Below are 23,084 nucleotides of genomic sequence, written 5' to 3' on the forward strand. Positions count from 1 at the left end.
TACGGGCTTTCGATTGACTTAATTGAGCCATCGTAATAGCGAAAATTTAGCTGAATCCGTCCTAATGTCAGCAAGGATATGAATTTTTCGAAGCTAGATGACAATCAGAAAAATGCATTCGGCAATGATGGACATGGAATTGTCAATCAATGAATAAAATGAACAGAACGATATTTCGTCTGACCATTGAATTGGGGGGAGGGGGGGGGACTTTATAGCTATTTTAGGTTCTAGTCAATTTTCTTATTATGTTATCTATAATGAGGTGAAAAATTTAGATACCTTCATAAAGTTCGGTTCTTCATAACTAAAAAAGTGAAGCAGACGGGGGCACCCAAAGAAGTTCTTACCCCGGGCCTCAAATAGGCTAAGTCGGGCCTTGCTTATGGATTCCGGGACAAATTTTATTGAGGGCTAAAAACAGAAGGAGTCACAAAGTTTAAAAGACCCTTTTTTCAAAACTTAAGTTCATCCAGCTTATAAATGAATTTTCCTCAATTTTTTTGTCATAAAAATTATTTTAAAACACAAAACACTATATTTTTGCAAGGAAGTTGCAAATAGCTCTCAGCAGTTCCGGACCTTGGGACTGTTATCCCTGTCTAAGCCTTCACTGTAAAAATTCTCGGATCAAACCAAGGTAAAAAGCAAGGGTGCCGGTATATTTTAAAAACGAATCTCCACTGAGGAAGAAACATAAAAACCTGTTTGATTGTTCCTTGAAGTTAGCGGGTGTTTTAAATAATTACCTTTAAACTACACTCGACAATGAGAAAAAAGTATGGTCAAAACTTTCAGAATATGGTAAAATTTACCATGTTCCTGGCTCTATGTTAACAACAAAAGCTCAATAATTTTTACAGAAGCTAAGAATGATTTTGACAATTTACAATAAAATATGGTTTTACAATGTATGCTAAAATAAGATAAATGTGGTAAAGGTAGATCATTTTATCACGATACTTAGAATATGGCATAAAAACCGTTTATTCGGTTAATTTACTTTTCTAAATGTGTAGTAGCAAAATCTTTAATTTTAAAAACCAGAATTTCCGGTAAATCATTACCATATGAACGGAAAAATTACCACCAACTGAAAGGTTTAAATGCCTAATATTTTGGTTTTTATTACCAGAATAAAGTTTTTCCCTTACTAGAAATGTCATTACTAAACTTAATTTGCATAACATTACTTAATTTGATCAAATTTTTTTTTCTCCTCTTGTTTTTTTCGGGCCGACCGGCCTGTGTAGAGGGCAGGGAACTGTCCTTGCATCAGAAAGGTTCTGGGTTCGAATCCCGAGCAAGGCATAGATGTTCTTTCCTTCTCTCTGAACTATCTGTTCTCACTGAGGGAGCGACGTTGGCCCACCTAATATGATGCCCCTGAAAGAGAGACCAACAAAATCGCCCTGTATATGCTTGAATTGACGGATGTTAACACAGCTGGGCATTGGAAAAGAAAAAAAAAAGTTTTTTTTTTCTTCCGGTAATTGAAACAAGTTTTGATTTATTCAAACCCACCTACACGATCGTGATCGATAGTGTGTTTGATTTCCCTTTATTCACTGAAATGTTATTTTGTTAATTCGAATCTGTTAACGTTTATCGTTTTTTTAATAAGATCTAAGAATATACAATTCTGAATCTTGAGAAAGTGTGATAATTCATAAGTAGTAAACATGATTAATGAAGTACTTTTTTCGATAATGATAGTAATAGGAAATCTAGTTCACACTCTATTGACACCCTAATGAAACATACTCTGTTAAACTGCATTAAAATTTTTTGAAGAAGCATGTAAGTTTTGTATTAATTAAGGAAACAGCCGGCCGGAGACTCCCCGTGTAGTAAATGGTGACTGGTGCACACTAAATATGTAGGGTCACAAAGTCCTCCATGTTCCCATAACAAACCGGTGCCTCTGGGTGTACTGAATTGGAGATGGATCGTTCTCTGTCTTAAGTCAAAATTATTACATTTTGACGAATTAATGGGTCTGCCAAATAAACGGGTGCGACGTATGGGTGTGGCAGAAGTCGAATTCTTAGCCATAGATCGCGCCACTGGAACGACAACAAGAACAACATTAATTAAGGAAACGAAAACATATTTTTAAGAGTAGTAGTGACAGGGACAAAATTGCTAAAATCTTTTTTTTAAAAAATAGTATTTAACCAAAAACTATTTAAGCGTAATAAAAGAGTTTTTTTGTTTTGTTTAAATAAACCTTTCGAAGACTGATTAATTATGAAATCTAAACAAATGTATTAAAATAAACTTACTTATAGAAGGTAGAAGTAATTAAGACGTATGAAAATATTTGTTCCCTTAAGCTAGTTTAGATGCAAACAAGTTGAGATTTTATTCTGAAAATTTACCAGATTTCACAGTAATGTAAAAAAAAGGGAGTAATACTAATTATTTATTCATATTTTATTCAAACAGTTGCCTTCTTAGTGACCAATTTAATTACACATTTATCATGAGTTACAACTGAGATAACTAAACTAAGGGACAGCTTATTCTGATTGAATGTGAAAATATATATAAAAACAAGCAAAAAATACTATAGTCTTAAAAGTAAAGTTAGTTTGATGACTTCATCGCTACAATCATGTTGTTGGACACGAAATTGAGGATCATTAATCAATATGGACTCTCTCCTCTAGCTCAGAACAGGCTGTTGAGTCATATTCTACTTTTAAGGGAAAATATGGTGCACATTTTTAACAACTTAAACATTTAACAAAAAACACACACATATTGAGCATTTGTTATAATATCGATGCCTGTTCGTATCAATCCCCACTGGCCGAAGACTCCCCGTGTAGTAAATGGTGACTGATGCACGTTAAATCTGTGGAGTCGCAAAGTCCTCCATGTTCCCATAACAAATCAATACCTCTGGGGGTACTGATTCAGGAGTTTCCTTGTCTTCTGGATATGTTCAAAATTACAAAGCTACGGAGTTGAACATTAGTAGTCGTAAACTCAAAATTGGGTTGGAATGTTGGGTTGGCATCAATATATATGGTAAATATATTGATGCCTTTATGTTGTTTGAAAAATATTTCTTGAAAGAAAGCATAATTCTGCAAAGTTAAGTACGAATTAAGAAGATGCCACTTTGTCCAATTATAGATATAATCTAAATTACCATTATAACACCGTAAAAAATTTGGAATTAAATTACGATTTAAAGTACTGAACGTTTGGGTGCATTATATGTAAAACTATGCCCACTGTAAAATCAATTTTTGCCGTAAAATTTTATACCGTAATTTTTAAAGAAATATTTATACTATTTGTCAGATTTTTTTCCCTCTCTTTAATATTAATTTGCAATCCCTTATGGGCAACTACTTTTGTTTATTTCCTATTTAGAAAAATTTCTTCAAATATACAGGGTATTTATAAAGTCCCGGACCCATTTTGATGTTCAATAACTCTTAAAATAATAAAGATAGATTAAAATTAATAACATAACCCTTGTCAATGAACGTCCACGTGTTCTCCCTTCGTGGCATGGAGAATATCAAGTCGATAGTCAATTACAAGCCAGGTAGCGGCAAGCATCCACCATTAAATCAGTGCTTCCTCTTGTGGTGTATGAATTCTCCTTAATATCCGCTCGAATAAAGCATCACAAAGAAAAGTACTACATAGAACAAACGCATCAAAAGTAAACATAACATTGCAATAGTTGCCAAAAACAAAAGAGAGAAAAATGCAATTATTAAGCAGACGATATTTAGAAAAGTACAGATATTTAGACTGGAAAATGAAATTATCTAAAATTAACCACATGCGCAGACGATATTTACAAAAGTAAAGATACTCAAACCTGAAAAGGAAAATATATGAGTTATTCCATCAACAAATGCCATAAGTTTGTTTATATCTTCATTATTTTATGAGTTATTAAACATCAAAATGGGTCCGGAATTTATAAACAACCTGTATATTAAAAAGGTAATTTCGAAATACCCTCTATTTAGAAGCTGTTAATAATTATTGAATTAAATTATTATTTTAAATTGAAGTATAACATTGATTGATAATTATTTTTCATTTTTAAAATAAAACAAAACAAAAACATTTGTTATCCTGAAATACACCTTCCCCTAAAACAATTATTGTTATTATTAACATTTTTGAAACCCTATTTACATACTTTCCTGCCCTTTTTAAATCCTATTTTTATATAATTTTTATTTTACGTTTAGAACCGTAAACAATAACACTATTAGAATCATTAAAAATGATTTTGAAAGCTTTTAAGCGAAAAAAATATATTACTTCGAAGCGTTGGTTTCGCCAAACTAATTAAAAGAAAGATTCTGTCATAAATATGGACACCTGAAGGGAAAAAAATCCCATCTGTTGATTTTAAACAAGAGAAGGAAAAATAAAATAAATAAGAAAAAAACTTTCTTCCCTCACCTTTTCACAAATTTAAAAAGTTGGCATGCAGCCAAAGAAGTATTAAACTATGAATTTGAAAACAATAACTTGATATTTAAGCTCAAATTTTATTCAATCTTTTTTAGACGTTTTCAATTTTATTATTTCTTTCTTTTAGCCATAACGTGTTACAAAATCAATATAACTTCTGTTCAAAGCTTAAAGAATAGATATTCTAATTTTGAAGAAAGATAGTACTTTCTTGGTAGAGAGAGATTTTAAAAAAGTCTGGATAAAAAAAGGCTTAAAAGATCATTCACTGCATTTGAAATTAAATATAATTTTTAGTACTTTTCAATCAGTGGGTCAAAAATGCTCTAAAACAGCCATGTTTGGAGAGAAAGGAAGAGGTAATATCAAATAAAACACCACACATTTTGGTTAAAATAAAAATATTTAAAACTATTTAATAGCTTTAAAATTATTTAATATATTTAAAATTATTTAATGTATTTGAAATTATTTAGCATATTTATACTTTTTTTTTATCTCGTATAACAAAATAAAGGCTCATCTATATTCAGATAACAAATGTAATTAAAAAAAACGCTTTAAAATTAAAGAGTAAAATTTTAGATGTGATCTATAACATGTATTTTGTTTCCGAACTGTTCTCCGAATTGTGAAATGGGATACTTTGTGACAAAGGGTATAGGGTGTCAAAAAATTTTGAAAAAAAAGTAGAAATTAAAGTTATTCATTTATATATATATATATGAGTCGTGGTGGCTCAACGGATAGTGCGCCGGTCACCTCCCGATGATGGGATCCGAATTCGAATCCTAACGATGACCCGTCGGAGCGATTTCCACACCCGGCTCGAGCCGACAACTGTGCTGACGTAAAACATTCTCAGTGGTGGATTGATCATGGTTAAAAATCAACGTGCAGCCAGGCCAGCTGAGGAATATTTTCGTGGTTTTCCTCTCCATGTAACGCAAATGCGGATTAGTTCCATCAATAAGTCCTCCACAAAAGCAAAATTTCTCCGCATACTTGATCCAGAAGTTCCCTTGCCTTCTGGATTGTGTTCAAAATTACAAAACAACGGAGTTGAACAATGGTAGTTGTAAACTCCAATTTAGTTCGACTGTTCAACGACGATTATAAAATATGTATAAGTAAATAATAAATATCGGTTACTTTAAAGAAAAGTTTACATTTTTACTCATGGAGTCACATCTCTCCGGTTCTCAACCTTCTCCCTTCATATAAGACAAGGCGTATTACTGTTTGTACGCCTAGGTCTATGAGTATCAGTACATATCCAAAAAGTGTCCTTCTCTTTTAAAAATCTTTTCCTCTTCAAGAACAACACCTTCCAGGCCAGAGATCGTTCACACGCATGGGAGTGGAGTCAGAATACTAACACTTCCCCCCGTCCCGCCGCGACGCTTTCATCTTGTTCAATTTTCTACCGTGGTCGCAGGGGCGCATATAGGGGATATCTTTATATTTATGCCTGGTAATATGAATGAAACCAAAAAATAATAACAAGCCTATCCCTATATTAAAAAAAGAAAGGGGAGATGGTTAAACTATACAGAATAGTCATAAAATATACCTTTAATATACTTTACCATTTCGGGATAGCCTGGTTGGTAGGGCACTGGGGCCATGTCCAAGTGATCGTGGGTTCGAAACCTGCCTGCCGAAGACTCCCCGTGTATGGTGACTGATGCATGTTAAATCTGTGGAGTCGCAAAGTCCTCCATTTTCCCATAACAAATCAATACCTCTGGGGGTACTGAATTGGAGATTGATCGTTCTCTGGTTCAGGTCAAAATTACGATCTGTGAATGAATGTATGTATGTATGGTTCCGTCCTATAAACGTGTTGTGTGTGGCTGAATTCTTGGCATGGATGGCTCCACTACAAAACAAGGAGAGTCGCTTGGTCCACCAATCTGGGTTGCTGATATTTCAAGTGGCATTAGAAACAACCATAACAACAGTTTTTAAAAGCAACGTGAAAGAAATTAAAATTAAAAACTTGGCAAGCCCAGAATAAAAAATTAAAATCAAAAGGCATGGAATTTAAATCTGAAAAGAATTAACAAATAAATTTACTCTTTAATTTTATATCTGGTATGAAAAAGTTTAAATTATCATATTCAACTTGAAATGAAATTAAATTTTAAGTAACGTGCATGTTTACAAATTCGAAGCGCAGAGATTTAAATTGAATCTCTAATTTAGCAAACAAATAATAACATCGAAAAAAAGGAGAGAAAATGAGAGTTTGATATCAAATTATAAGAGCGATACAGGAAAGGTATGTGCGATAGTAGAAGACAGAGAATGAAACGAGGAATTAAATATATTGGTTTATGTAAAGATTAACATCCAACTACTCATTAAAATATTTCTTTTTTTAAATGAGCACCAAGCATTATCTCTGATTCAGGTCAAAAATTAAGATCTGTGGATGAATGAATGGATGTATGAATGGGTCCACCCTATAAACGGTTGTGACGTATGGGTGTGGCGGAAGTCGAATTCTTGGTCATATATGGCGCAACTGGAAAACAAGAACAATCGCTCCCCCTCTGCCTTCATGGCATGCGTCAACAACACAACAACATATATATATTATATATATATATATATATATATCGGGTTGGAGGGAAAGTTCTGTCGTATTTTAAAGAAAATATTTGAATTCATTTATAAAAATATGCGTTTAATATTAATAAATTTTGTATGCTTCGTTATTTGTTACAACCTGTTGCCATCTTTCACGTAACCTGTGAATTCCTGTTTTGTAGAAATTCTCGTCCTTAGAATTGAAATAGTCAGCAACTGCCTTAGAAACACTTACAAAAGACTTGAATTTTTTACTCGTTAGATAATTTTGCAGAGATCTGAACAGATAACAATCTGATGGTGCAATGTCAGGTGAATACGGTGGGTGACTAAGGATTTCCCATCCAAACGCATTCAGTTTTTGAAGTGTCACCATTGCAGTATGCGGGCGAGCATTATCGTGGTGGAACACTATTCCTTTTCTGGACGCTAATGTTGGCCTTTTTTCTTTGATAGCTGCTTTTAATTTATCTAGCTGATTGCAGTACAGAACCGCGTTGATGGTTTTTCCCCGTTTCTGCAACTCGTAGTACACTGGACCTTTCCTGTCCCACCACAAACAAAGCAGTACTTTTCGCTGATGGATACTTGGTTTTGGAACTGTTGCTGACGATGTTCCTGGTTTGCAGTAGGATTTTTCTCTGTCAATATTCTCGTAAAGATTCCACTTTTCATCTCCAGCAACCAGCCTGTCCAAACACGGCTCCACATTGTCTCTAATCAGATGTGATGAACACATTCTTACACGATCAGATAAATTCTTTTCCGTTATTTCATGTGGAACCCAAACACTTTGCTTTAACACAAATCCAAGAGATTTAATGTGATCTCCAACAGTTGTATGATGAATAACAAACTCTTCTGCAATTTGTCGACTTGTTAAATGTGGATTATTTTCCAACATGGATTGCAAAACATCACTATTGATTGACGACAGAACTTTCCCTCCAACCCAATATATATATATATATATATATATATATATATATATATATATATATATATATATATATATATATATATATATATATATATTAATACATAATTTAAAAGCGCTCATACCATCAAAGCATTTAAGCCTCTTTCAACAGGTATAAATAATAAAAAAAAGTTGTTTTTTTTGCATTCATCTTATGTTTAATTAGTGGACTGTTGTACAATGCATCGGTATCCTTATGGTGCCCTCCCGGCTTATGCTTTACTATCACCTGAAAACGAGCTAAAGCTCAACGCTATAGCATAGCATTCCGAGGTGCGTAATTTGAAATCTTCATGCGAGAGAAATCCCTTTGGAGATTCCTTGAAGATATGACAAGATTAAGAGGCGATTAAAAACATTTTACGCGTGCTCTCTATTGTTTTAAAGATAGTCGCAGAAAAAAAAAGCGAGTGCTTTGAGGTGAATTAATTCCATTTTTTTAAGCTGCATAGAATATGCAAAAAAAGTACACCTGAACAGTTGGTGTGAAGGGCGAATCTAAGATGTTGCAAATTTCGAAAAAGAATTACATCTCACTGGATTGTATGGAATCAAAAGTTAAACCCTCATACATCTATTAGGTTTTTCTTATCGTAATTAATTTTTATGTTTTTCAAATAAAATGTTCTATATCTACAGAAAAAAATACCTAATTTATATGCTTGAAAAGCTCTTCCCATTTGTTTTAATATCAATAACTCCTATTAGAAATATAAACAAATACAACTTCCAAATATAAATAAAGAAGTGTTTTTTCTTTCTTTTTTAATCTGCTAGAATTTATTATTGAATTTTAGTTTCATTTGACTTTCTAACAGATTGTAATCGATGCAGAGAAATCAGCTTTTCGCTGTGTTTAAATGTTAACGATTATGAAATCGTATTATATAGTTAACAAAAAAAATGATGTAATCTTTATTTATATATTGTCGTGCTTTCAAAATATTTATCCAATTAAATTCTGAAAGTAAAAATTTTTTTTACAATGTTTAAATCACCAAGAAGATTGTTTTAATTAAATTTAAAACTACCTTCTACGTCGTGCCTTTGAAAGCTTTTCCCCAGAATTGTAAATTATTTATTATTTTTAATTATTATTTTTCGACCATAATTTTTTTATTCACTAACTCACTAACTTGATTTTATTATGATTGCCAAATAGTAATTTAAATTTTAGGAGTTTGTTATGCACGCTATTGTTCTTTGTTTATTACAGGGTTTTACACAACAGTCACCCTTAATATTTTTTCTTCTAAAGGCAGGCACTGAACTTTTACGTCCTTCGAATGTGAAGTTGCCGGAAGTATTACTCATTTAACTTTACCCAGTGGGTACCTGTGAACCTAAGTCACGGAGACGATCAACATGCCACACTGCCACAGATACCCGTTTATAGGGTGGGCCACATTCACACAATAGAGAACAACACACACAGATAAACATTCATGTCCTGAGCTGGATTCGAACCCGCAGTCAGGCACGCTAACCGCTCAACCATCTGGCCGGCCCTTTGATATACTTATGCCCTGTTTGTCGAAAATTAAGTTAAATATAAATGAGAGGTCTCAAAATCATATTAAATCGGGTAAATAAAAACGTTATCAAAATTATGCAAACGTTCATGATGAAGGAGGATTGAAAAACATCTAAATTAATTAAAAATCATTGTCTAATGAAAGTTGGAAGTGTATACTATAATAATCACCTTTCTAAAGTTTTCTGTTTTCTTCGAATTACCTAATAAGTTTCGTTGCTTTGAGTCCTGCGTTCCACAATAGTGATTCGACCACAATAGTCGATTTCAATAACTTTTTTCAGTTTAAATTTTATTTCGAATTTTAAACATTATGCATATTATTTTTTATCCATTTTTTACCCATTTTATCCAAGATTTCTTAAACATTATTTTTTACTCTTTGTGTCAGGCACCACATCTTCTAAAACCAGGATTTATGATCATGCACAGCAGCATAAAAAATAAATTGAATAAAATATAAATGCTAACTGCAAGGCAAAACTGAGCATTTTTATCTAGAAAATTGCGAAAACAACGTAAGCAAATTTTTAAAATTTGCTATCCCATTGCCGGGGTAAATGAAAAAATAAATTCTCAATTCAGATCATACATCAACTGCAAAGTTTTTAAAAATGCGAAGAGTAAATGATAATCTCACATTTTTCAATAATGATTTGTCATACTTTGATAAAGTTTTTTATTTATTTATTCATTTTTTCTTTACTGGATTAATTTTTTCTTTATTGGATTATTGATTTTCTGCTTTTAAAGTTGTTTACTGGGTTTCTTTAATTCTGAAAAAAAGATAAAGAAAATGATGGTGGAACATTTTTTATTGAATCAACTATTTTAGATTGTGCACGATTTTAATTATTGATAATAATAAAGTTAATTTAGTGTTAAGTAAGGTTAAATAAATGGAAGGTAAACAAAATATCAGTTAGAGTTTTTGATTGATCAGAATTCAAAAAGTAATAAGAGATAAAAAGAAACACTATTTTGTGCGTTGGAAATTTTCGTAATTAAAATTTCGTTGGATTGTCTGAATTCCATGATTTTTTTTAAGAAAAGAAAAAAGATCTAAATCAAAAGTAAAAATAGCAAAACGTAGGCACATCAACCTATCTCTAGTCAAAATACATTGATTAGAGTGTGCATTTTTAAATCCAACAGCTTTCAAAGAAAAACATAATTTCACCTCCTGGCCATAATTTATTTTAAATGAAAGTTGGAATCATAATCTTCAAAGTTTTCCTTTTACTGTTTATTGTTAAAGTGAAGAATTCTGAAAGAGAAAAATACAATACCTACATTGAATAAACATTGAATTGTTTGAGTGTAACATTGATTTTAAAGTATTCAATAAAAAGACTTACTACCAATTACTCAAAACAGTGTAAATATAAGATTAACTTAATGTGTAGTATATGTAAATATAAGATTAACTTAATGTACAGTATGTGTAAATATAAGATTAACTTAAATTTATATTTATTTATGTAGCTATAGGTACGATTTACGTAAAGAAAATGTTAAATTTCATATTTCTAAAAAAAGACAAAAAGCAAAATAATTTAAAATTAAAAGTTTAAAAACGCTTACATATTAAAAACGGGTCAGTATTTCTGTAAGACAATTCATTTCTTCAATGTTAACAACTTTTTTGCTCTATGTTACGGCTTTCGAAATATCGTAACACGCTCAGTTTTCCATCTATGTAACTTAATTGCGCCAAGTTGCCAATAGGTTTGTTTTCATGATAATTTCAAACTACTTTACCCCGGCAGATAGTCGTTCCCTTTCCCCGTATAATTGGGGATACCACGGCTTCATATCACCTCCAACAATTTTACTCGCTATAAATTCTGTCCCATGTCAACAAAATCTTCAACACACGCAAATTCCATCAGGCAAAACTCCTCAGAAAGTATTACCATCCTGTAAATCAGTCTATCCTGCAACATTGTGTAAAGCTTTGGCAGATTGTTTGGTTAGACACAAAAATTCCAAGGGCTGTTCTTGATCATTATATTAAATGCAATAATAACATATATACAGAAGAAAGCAATGCTTAAAACCGAAAAAAAGTAAAAGCTATATTGAATGTTGCTAAAAAGAATTTTTTTAACTAGTGTCCTATCATATTTGCTTCAATTGCGATTATAACGAAACCTGTGGATACTATATTAAGTCGCAAAGACAGAAAAAAAACATTTTTTTGAAAAGAGCTTATACCCATCTCACACCTAGCCTTTTCACTAGGTATTAATATCAAAGTACTCTCTTTCAAACAAATGAATATAAAAAATTAGTCAGTTGTCCGCCAAATGACCCCCTAAAATGCAGCAATTGATGATAATAAGTAAATAAAAGAAAACAATGCATGAAACAGTAAATGTCAGTCCTTTAAACATGGCTATACAACAAAAAATTATCCCAGCTATCCAGAATAATTTACAGAATCTCAGATTTAAGCGACAACAGCAGGAGGAGAATTGAAGGAGGAGACTATTTTTAAAAAATGCTTTATACATATTTCTCAGCATATGTATATATTTTTCGTAATTTTGACACCTCTCCTTTGATCTGGTATTAGTATCAAAGTTGTCATTTGAACCCAAAAATTATAAAAAATTACTAAAGTGTCCACCAAATTATCCCCTTATAACCGGCTATTAATAATAATTTGAATGCAATTGAGAGGAATGCCTGCAGTCAAAGTAGACGATAGTATACCTTAAATGTATACTATACAGAAATTGTTTTTCTCCTCATATCGTATTTTAGACCATCATCAATCTTAGCGACACCTGTGCTAACTACACTGCTGGACAATTGCTAAGGACGGATCACAAATTGCAATGTAGCATAACATTAAGCGAGACATGAGGCCTAGTAGGATAAAATATAGTTGCCACACTGTTCAGACATTAGAATAAAGAATACTCATTGTTCTGGAAAGTACAAAAGCTATGAAACATCTGAAAGAAAAAAAATGTTCATTTGATGCTGTGTACGAAAAAATGGAACAATGCATCTAAATGTCAGCAGACAAATTGAGGAAAGGTGTCAGTACGGGATATGTCCACCGTGGAGTGTGATGCAGCATTCTACACGTCGTATCATACTTTGCACAACATTATCCAGCAGCTGTTGAGGCAATTTATCCCATTCCTCTGTCAGTGCACGGACGAGGGTGTTCTTGTTTGTCGGAGGATAGTTTCGACCAGCAAGTTGCCTCCCCAAAGCAACCCAAGCATTTTCAATGGGGTTTAGATCTGGAGAACGTGATGGCCATACGAGACGTTGAATACCCTCGCTGTCTAGACAATCCTGCACAGCGAGTGTTCGATGACATGTTGCGTTGTCGTACATAAAAACAAATTTATCACCGACAGCACCACGGAAAAGACGAACAAGAGGAAGTAGAACTTCATCAATGTATCGTTGGCCCGTCATAGTCCCATTCGCAACCACATGTAGGGGCGTGCGGCCATTCATCATGAAGCCGGCCCACAACATGACACTGCATGTCGGATATCGGTCCCTTTCCTGGATATTTTCTGGACGATAACCAGTACCACTCTCGCGCCAGATCAGTTGGCGTCCACAATCCGATGACAGACTGAACCTACTATCATCTGAGAATAGTACGCATGTCCAGTCCTGTTCAGTCCAATTCTGATGCTCACGACACCATTGCAAACGGGCAGTACGGTGCTGTCTGGTCAATAGTTCACACACAGCAGGTTTGCGGGCGTATAGTCCTCCTCCCCTCAAACGTCTGGCAATAGTTTTTCGGGAGATCTGCTTTCCTGTGGCAGCAAGAAACTGATTTGCCACCTGCTGAGCTGTGGTGCGCCTGTTCATTTTTGCTGATAGGACGATGTCTCTGTCTTCTGCAGGCGTCGTACTTCTAACATGATCTCCCCTGTGCCGCCTACTGCACATTCCAGTAGTTTTAAATGATTTCCACAGCCGTGAAACAACGCTGTGAGCGATGTCGAACTCCCTGGCCACATCTGTTATTTTTCGCCCTTCTTCGATCTTTCCAATAATTCGACCACGCTTAAAATCATCTAAGTGACATCGGGAAGACATGCCGAAAATTTCAAGTTCGTCATCTAAATCTTTCCTGTAAAACTTTAACTTGAAACAACAACTCTCCACACGCGTCAAAACCTTTAAAGCTCTTATCAGCGCTATCACGTGATGAACAGACGTGTAAAAAAAATTTGCATACTCATACCTCTTCTTACTATATCCCGCACTTATTCTAATTTTCCACATTTTGCTGCCTTTCATTTTGTGGTTGCTATGGATGATAGTGTTATCCGTCCTTAGCAATTGTCCAGCAGTGTATTATAAATCGAGTGACATGGACAGAATAAAATATTTTTAAAAAATGCTTTATACAGATTTCTCAGCATATGTATATATTTTTCGAAATTTTGACACCTCTCCTTTGATCTGGTATTAGTATCAAAGTTGTCATTTGTACCCAAAAATTATAAAAAATTACTAAAGTGTCCACCAAATTATACCCTTAAAACCAGCTATTAATAATATTTAGAAAGCAATGGAGAGAAATGCCTAAAAGTGAAGTAGAAAATAGTATACATTAATTGTAGGTCAAACAGATTTTTTTTTCTTTCTTATATCGTAACTTACACCATCATCGATCTTATCGAGACCTGTGCTAACTATTATAAATCGAGTAACATGAACAGAATAAAATAGTTTTAAAAAATGCTTTATACAGATTTCTCAGCATATGTATATATTTTTCGAAATTTTGACACCTCTCCTTTGATCTGGTTTTAGTATCAAAGTTGTCATTTGTACCCAAAAATTATAAAAAATTACTAAAGTGTCCACCAAATTATACCCTTAAAACCAGCTATTAATAATATTTAGAAAGCAATGGAGAGAAATGCCTATAAGTGAAGTAGACAATAGTATACATTAATTGTAGGTCAAACAGATTTTTTTTTCTTTCTTATATCGTAACTTACACCATCATCGATCTTATCGACACCTGTGCTAACTATTATAAATCGAGTAACATGGACAGAATAAAATAGTTTTAAAAAATGCTTTATACAGATTTCTCAGCATATGTATATATTTTTCGAAATTTTGACACCTCTCCTTTGATCTGGTATTAGTATCAAAGTTGTCATTTGTACCCAAAAATTATAAAAAATTACTAAAGTGTCCACCAAATTATACCCTTAAAACCAGCTATTAATAATATTTAGAAAGCAATGGAGAGAAATGCCTATAAGTGAAGTAGACAATAGTATACATTAATTGTAGGTCAAACAGATTTTTTTTTCTTTCTTATATCGTAACTTACACCATCATCGATCTTATCGACACCTGTGCTAACTATTATAAATCGAGTAACATGGACAGAATAAAATAGTTTTAAAAAATGCTTTATACAGATTTCTCAGCATATGTATATATTTTTCGAAATTTTGACACCTCTCCTTTGATCTGGTATTAGTATCAAAGTTGTCATTTGTACCCAAAAATTATAAAAAATTACTAAAGTGTCCACCAAATTATACCCTTAAAACCAGCTATTAATAATATTTAGAAAGCAATGGATAGAAATGCCTAAAAGTGAAGTAGAAAATAGTATACATTAATTGTAGGTCAAACAGATTTTTTTTTCTTTCTTATATCGTAACTTACACCATCATCGATCTTATCGACACCTGTGCTAACTATTATAAATCGAGTAACATGGACAGAATAAAATAGTTTTAAAAAATGCTTTATACAGATTTCTCAGCATATGTATATATTTTTCGAAATTTTGACACCTCTCCTTTGATCTGGTATTAGTATCAAAGTTGTCATTTGTACCCAAAAATTATAAAAAATTACTAAAGTGTCCACCAAATTATACCCTTAAAACCAGAAATTAATAATATTTAGAAAGCAATGGAGAGAAATGCCTACAAGTGAAGTAGACAATAGTATACATTAATTGTAGGTCAAACAGATTTTTTTTTCTTTCTTATATCGTAACTTACACCATCATCGATCTTATCGACACCTGTGCTAACTATTATAAATCGAGTAACATGGACAGAATAAAATAGTTTTAAAAAATGCTTTATACAGATTTCTCAGCATATGTATATATTTTTCGAAATTTTGACACCTCTCCTTTGATCTGGTATTAGTATCAAAGTTGCCATTTGAACCCAAAAATTGTAAAAAATTACTAAAGTGTCCACCAAATTATACCCTTATAACCGGCTATTAATAATATTTAGAAAGCAATGGAGAGAAATGCCTATAAGTGAAGTAGACAATACAATACATTAATTGTAGGTCAAACAGATTTTTTTTTCTTTCTTATATCGTAACTTACACCATCATCGATCTTATCGACACCTGTGCTAACTATTATAAATCGAGTAACATGGACAGAATAAAATAGTTTTAAAAAATGCTTTATACAGATTTCTCAGCATATGTATATATTTTTCGAAATTTTGACACCTCTCCTTTGATCTGGTATTAGTATCAAAGTTGTCATTTGTACCCAAAAATTATAAAAAATTACTAAAGTGTCCACCAAATTATACCCTTAAAACCAGCTATTAATAATATTTAGAAAGCAATGGAGAGAAATGCCTAAAAGTGAAGTAGAAAATAGTATACATTAATTGTAGGTCAAACAGATTTTTTTTTCTTTCTTATATCGTAACTTACACCATCATCGATCTTATCGACACCTGTGCTAACTATTATAAATCGAGTAACATGGACAGAATAAAATAGTTTTAAAAAATGCTTTATACAGATTTCTCAGCATATGTATATATTTTTCGAAATTTTGACACCTCTCCTTTGATCTGGTATTAGTATCAAAGTTGTCATTTGTACCCAAAAATTATAAAAAATTACTAAAGTGTCCACCAAATTATACCCTTAAAACCAGCTATTAATAATATTTAGAAAGCAATGGAGAGAAATGCCTAAAAGTGAAGTAGACAATAGTATACATTAATTGTAGGTCAAACAGATTTTTTTTTCTTTCTTATATCGTAACTTACACCATTATCGATCTTATCGACACCTGTGCTAACTATTATAAATCGAGTAACATGGACAGAATAAAATAGTTTTAAAAAACGCTTTATACAGATTTCTCAGCATATGTATATATTTTTCGAAATTTTGACACCTCTCCTTTGATCTGGTATTAGTATCAAAGTTGTCATTTGTACCCAAAAATTATAAAAAATTACTAAAGTGTCCACCAAATTATACCCTTAAAACCAGCTATTAATAATATTTAGAAAGCAATGGAGAGAAATGCCTATAAGTGAAGTAGACAATAGTATACATTAATTGTAGGTCAAACAGATTTTTTTTTCTTTCTTATATCGTAACTTACACCATCATCGATCTTATCGACACCTGTGCTAACTATTATAAATCGAGTAACATGGACAGAATAAAATAGTTTTAAAAAATGCTTTATACAGATTTCTCAGCATATGTATATATTTTTCGAAATTTTGACACCTCTCCTTTGATCTGGTATTAGTATCAAAGTTGCCATTTGAACCCAAAAATTGTAAAAAATTACTAAAGTGTCCACCAAATTATCCTCTTATAACCGGCTATTAATAATAATTTGAATGCAAATGAGAGGAATGCCACCAGGCGAAGTAGACGATAGTATACTTTAAATGTATACTATAAAGAAATTGTTTTTCTCCTCATATCGTATTTTAGACCATCATCGATCCTAGCGACACCAGTGCTAATTATTGTAAATCGAGTGACATGGATAGAATGAAATATTTTTAAAAAATGCTTTTTACAGATTTCTCAATATATGTATATATTTTTCGAAATTTTGACACCTCTCCTTTGATCTGGTATTAGTATCAAGGTTGTCATTTGAACCCAAAAATTATAAAAAATTACTAAAGTGTCCATGAAATTATCCCCTTATAATTGGCTATTAATAATAATTTGAATGCAATGGAGAGGAATGCCTGCAGTCGAAGTAGACGATAGTATACCTTAAATGTATACTATACAGAAATTGTTTTTCTCCTCATATCGTATTTTAGACCATCATCGATCCTAGCGACACCTGTGCTAACTATTATAAATCGAGTAACATGGACAGAATAAAATAGTTTTAAAAAATGCTTTATACAGATTTCTCAGCATATGTATATATTTTTCGAAATTTTGACACCTCTCCTTTGATCTGGTATTAGTATCAAAGTTGCCATTTGAACCCAAAAATTGTAAAAAATTACTAAAGTGTCCACCAAATTATACCCTTATAACCGGCTATTAATAATATTTAGAAAGCAATGGAGAGAAATGCCTATAAGTGAAGTAGACAATACAATACATTAATTGTAGGTCAAACAGATTTTTTTTTTTTTCTTATATCGTAACTTACACCATCATCGATCTTATCGACACCTGTGCTAACTATTATAAATCGAGTAACATGGACAGAATAAAATAGTTTTAAAAAATGCTTTATACAGATTTCACAGCATATGTATATATTTTTCGAAATTTTGACACCTCTCCTTTGATCTGGTATTAGTATCAAAGTTGTCATTTGTACCCAAAAATTATAAAAAATTACTAAAGTGTCCACCAAATTATACCCTTAAAACCAGCTATTTAATATTTAGAAAGCAATGGAGAGAAATGCCTAAAAGTGAAGTAGACAATAGTATACATTAATTGTAGGTCAAACAGATTTTTTTTTCTTTCTAATATCGTAACTTACACCATCATCGATCTTATCGACACCTGTGCTAACTATTATAAATCGAGTAACATGGACAGAATAAAATAGTTTTAAAAAATGCTTTATACAGATTTCTCAGCATATGTATATATTTTTCGAAATTTTGACACCTCTCCTTTGATCTGGTATTAGTATCAAAGTTGTCATTTGTACCCAAAAATTATAAAAAATTACTAAAGTGTCCACCAAATTATACCCTTAAAACCAGCTATTAATAATATTTAGAAAGCAATGGAGAGAAATGCCTATAAGTGAAGTAGACAATAGTATACATTAATTGTAGGTCAAACAGATTTTTTTTTCTTTCTTATATCGTAACTTACACCATCATCGATCTTATCGACACCTGTGCTAACTATTATAAATCGAGTAACATGGACAGAATAAAATAGTTTTAAAAAATGCTTTATACAGATTTCTCAGCATATGTATATATTTTTCGAAATTTTGACACCTCTCCTTTGATCTGGTATTAGTATCAAAGTTGCCATTTGAACCCAAAAATTGTAAAAAATTACTAAAGTGTCCACCAAATTATCCTCTTATAACCGGCTATTAATAATAATTTGAATGCAAATGAGAGGAATGCCACCAGGCGAAGTAGACGATAGTATACTTTAAATGTATACTATAAAGAAATTGTTTTTCTCCTCATATCGTATTTTAGACCATCATCGATCCTAGCGACACCTGTGCTAATTATTGTAAATCGAGTGACATGGATAGAATGAAATATTTTTAAAAAATGCTTTTTACAGATTTCTCAATATATGTATATATTTTTCGAAATTTTGACACCTCTCCTTTGATCTGGTATTAGTATCAAAGTTGTCATTTGTACCCAAAAATTATAAAAAATTACTAAAGTGTCCACCAAATTATACCCTTAAAACCAGCTATTAATAATAATTAGAAAGCAATGTAGAGGAATGCCTATAAGCAAAGTAGACAATACTATACATTAAATGTAGGCCATACAGAAATTTCTTTCCGTCCTCATATCGTATTTTACACCATCATCGATCTTAGCGACACCTGTGCTATCTATATATAGAGAGTAACAAGGACATAATAAAATATTTTTTACGTATTTCTTATCATATGTACATGTTTTTCGAATATGTGTTTGGAAGGGGGCTACAATCCTGTTGCCGGTGCTTTTGGGCCTGTTTAACAGATTTTTGCGATACACATTGTTAGAATTATTATTCCAAAAGGTGTGTTTGGCATCTCCTGCGAGGATGACATTTGCTGAGAGTGAGAATAATTTAGAAAAATCTCTGACCGGAAAAGGTATCATAGCCTTTTAAGTTCGGATACTTTTGCGATATCCTCAATGGAAGACGGATTGCGATACCCTCCGCCTATTCAAATATCCTCAATGGAAGACGGATCACAGGTTAAAGTCCCCTTATCGTCAGGCTAACCGTGGGAAGTTTTCCTCTCCATGCAACTCAAATGCGGTTTAGTTCAATGTTGGCAGTTATGCACACCCTGTTCATGTTGTGGCTGTGAGGGCAAGAGGGGCTTCTTCTCAGTGCCCCTGTTGATGCAACACTCTCTGGAGGGTAGCACGGACGTCCTGAAAAAGACGTCCCAGCTGGAGGGGGGAAAAACAGATCCGAGTGTGGTTTATGTTCCTCCCTGATGCGCTCCCTCTTCTCCTTCCCTGGATGTCGGAAGTTTTGGGGAGGATGTAGTCTCTCTCTCTCATCATCCTCTTCGAAGAAGGGTGTCTTCTTGACCTGCCGGCTCCTCTTCATAATCATTGCATAATTATCATCTCTATCAGCCTAGGCTCTCTGTGAGTCAATTTGAGCAGAGATCTTCTTTCGGATTGGCTATAACGTCCTCTTAATAAGGTCCTCTTCACCCTTTTTTATCTCAATTTTTATTTAATCTGAAACTTCTCTTTAAATTTTATGTAAATTGTACTATTGTTCTGCTAGACTAGTCCTGTTAGCCATGCCCAGCGCATCAATTATTCTGAAAGAGGGTCAGGAGACCCAGGTACCTCAACTTTAGTGGGCCGGAATAGCCTGGTTGGCAGTGGGTTGGACCTATGTCCGAGGGGTAGTGAATTCGATCCCTTCCGGCCAAAGAATTTCTATGTTGTAATGGTGACTGGTGAACGTTAAATGAAGCGGGTCATGAAGTCCTTCATGTTCCCCTAGCAAATCAATAACTCTAGTGGTACTGAATTGGAGATGGGTCTTTCCCTGCTTCAGGTAAAAGTAACGATCTGTGGATGAATACATGGATGGATGAATGGTTCCTCCCTATTAACAGGCTGTGACGCGTGTGTGTGACTGATGTATTCTTGATTATAGATGCCGCTACCGGAAAACAAGAAACGCACCTTCTGCCTTAAGTTCGCTTGACTTCCAGCAGGTTTGGATACTGGCAAGTGGCATTAGAGACAACAACAAGAAGACTTCTGTAGTTTCATTAAAATCGGAAATATCTTTTTTAAAATAAAATTATATTTATTATTCAATTCATAATTTTATTTTTAAAAAGCATATGGTTGCAAATTTCAATTTTGAAGATAAATGGAATCTATCAATTTAGGAGAGGAGGACATCACTCTCGGCGACCGAAATTCTCTCTGGATCCGCAGAGGGAACGGTTAAAGGCGCTTTTCAAAATAGTTCAAACCAATCTTCCTTGATGATGGAAATATGACTGCGTAACCTACATTTAAAGTATCCTGCTCTCAGTTTCGGTTTTAGGCATTGGTTTCTTAGGTTTACATTTGTCTGTTTTTCGTAGGGTCATATGAAATGATGCCTTTTTTGCGAATAATATACTATTTTCAAAGCTGATGAGTTTTCAGCAGTTACTCGTCACTGTTAGGTCAAGTTTAGCCTATCTAAAGCAACCGCTGTCTTTGCTTATTTTCTGAAAATGCCGCAAAACGTTAATCCCAGTTGATACGAATTCCGCATCCGGCTTGCACCGATCACAGTGCTGACATGAAATATCCTCAGTGGTCGACGGATCATGGGTTAGAGTCCCCTTGCCGTCAGGCTAATCGTGGGAGGTTCACGAGATCTTCCTCTCTGTGTGACGCAAATTCGGGTGAGCTTCATCAAAAAGTCCTCCACGAAGACAAAATTTCTCCCAATACACGATCCAGGAGTTCTCTTGTCTTCTGAATGGGTTTAAAATTACAATTCCACGGAGTTGAACATTAGTAGTCGTAAACCCTAAATTGGGTCGTCTGTTCAACGACGGTTGTATTAAATAAAATAGTTCCTTGTTCAGCCCCGATGGCTCAGGGGATCGAGCGTTCGCCTTCCAATGAGGTGAACCGGGTTCGAACTCCGAGATGGCTTGCACCGACCACAGTACTGACGCGAGAATATCCTCAGTGGTAGACAGATCATGGGTTAGAGGGCTAACCGTGAGAGGTTCTCGTGGTCTTCCTCGCCATGTAAAGCAAACGCGTGTTAATTCCATCAAAAAGCCCTTCACGAAGGCGAAATTTAAGCCAATACTCGATCTAGCAGTTCCCTTGTCTTTGGGATTGTGTTTAAAATTACAAGGCTACGGATATGAACATTAGTAGGGTCGGCTTTCAACGACGGTTATAAAATAAAAAAATAAAATAGTTTCCTGTGCACCGCTGATGTAAAATATCCTCAGTTGTAGATGGATCATGGATTAGAGTCTCTTTGCCCACAGGCTAACCGTGTTGGGGTTTCGTGGCTTTCCTTTCCATATAACGCAAATGCCGGTTAGCTTCATCAAAAAGTCCTCCACCAAGGCAAATTTCTCCTGATACTTGATCCAGGAGTTCCCTTGTCTTCTGGATTGGGTTGGTTCAAAATAACAAGGCTACGGAGTTAAACATTAGTAGACATAAACCCAAATTTGGTTCGGCTGTTCAACGACGGTTATAAAATAAAATAAAATTATAGCCAACAGTTAATTTTTAAAGTACTACAAATTGTAACTACAACCTGAAGCTTTATTTAAAAGTGCATCACACAGAAATTCGAATTTAGCTTAACTATGACGGAAAAAAAATTTCTTACATTTATTTGACACAGTTAAAGATGTTGGTGAGAATGACGTCGATCAAAGTATCGATTGCATTCTGAAATATCATTCGTAAAATTAATTATTTTCTTCAAAAAGCACTTAGTATTCAATTTATTGGAGATAATAATTTTATGAATCATAACAATCTATCTCGTATCTAACACTATTTTTTGCAACTCACGTTAAATATATTTATCATTTTAAAATAACGTTGACAATATAATGTAAATAGCTTGAAAGTTAACTTTAACGCTTAATAACATAATCATACACCGATTAAACTTAAAGAGAAAAATATTCTTTTTTAAAAAACTCAATTCTCATTTTTAATTCTCGAACAAAACTTTTCTTACAAGTTCGAGTAGGGGTTTTGAGAACGCACCTCGAATACCCTACTGTAAACAAATAATAATAAATCAAATGGATTTTAATAACCACTTTATTTAGGTTGACTAAAAATGTGATAGTTTTAAATATTTATCACACTATAAATTGAAATTGTGGAGTGAATCACACTAAAAAAAAGAAAGAAAAACAACGACGAGGTGATAGAAGCTTAATGCAAAAAAGAATTTATATATCACGGTGATCGAAATTATTTTAAAATTTAAATCATTATTTGCGGTGCAACTGAAACACATTTTACAAACCACATTCTCATCTGTGCGACT

This window comes from Parasteatoda tepidariorum, chromosome 11 (assembly GCF_982258835.1).
Source record: "Parasteatoda tepidariorum strain Cologne lab strain chromosome 11, Ptep-v5.0, whole genome shotgun sequence".
In the NCBI taxonomy this organism is placed as follows: Eukaryota; Metazoa; Arthropoda; class Arachnida; order Araneae; family Theridiidae; genus Parasteatoda; species Parasteatoda tepidariorum.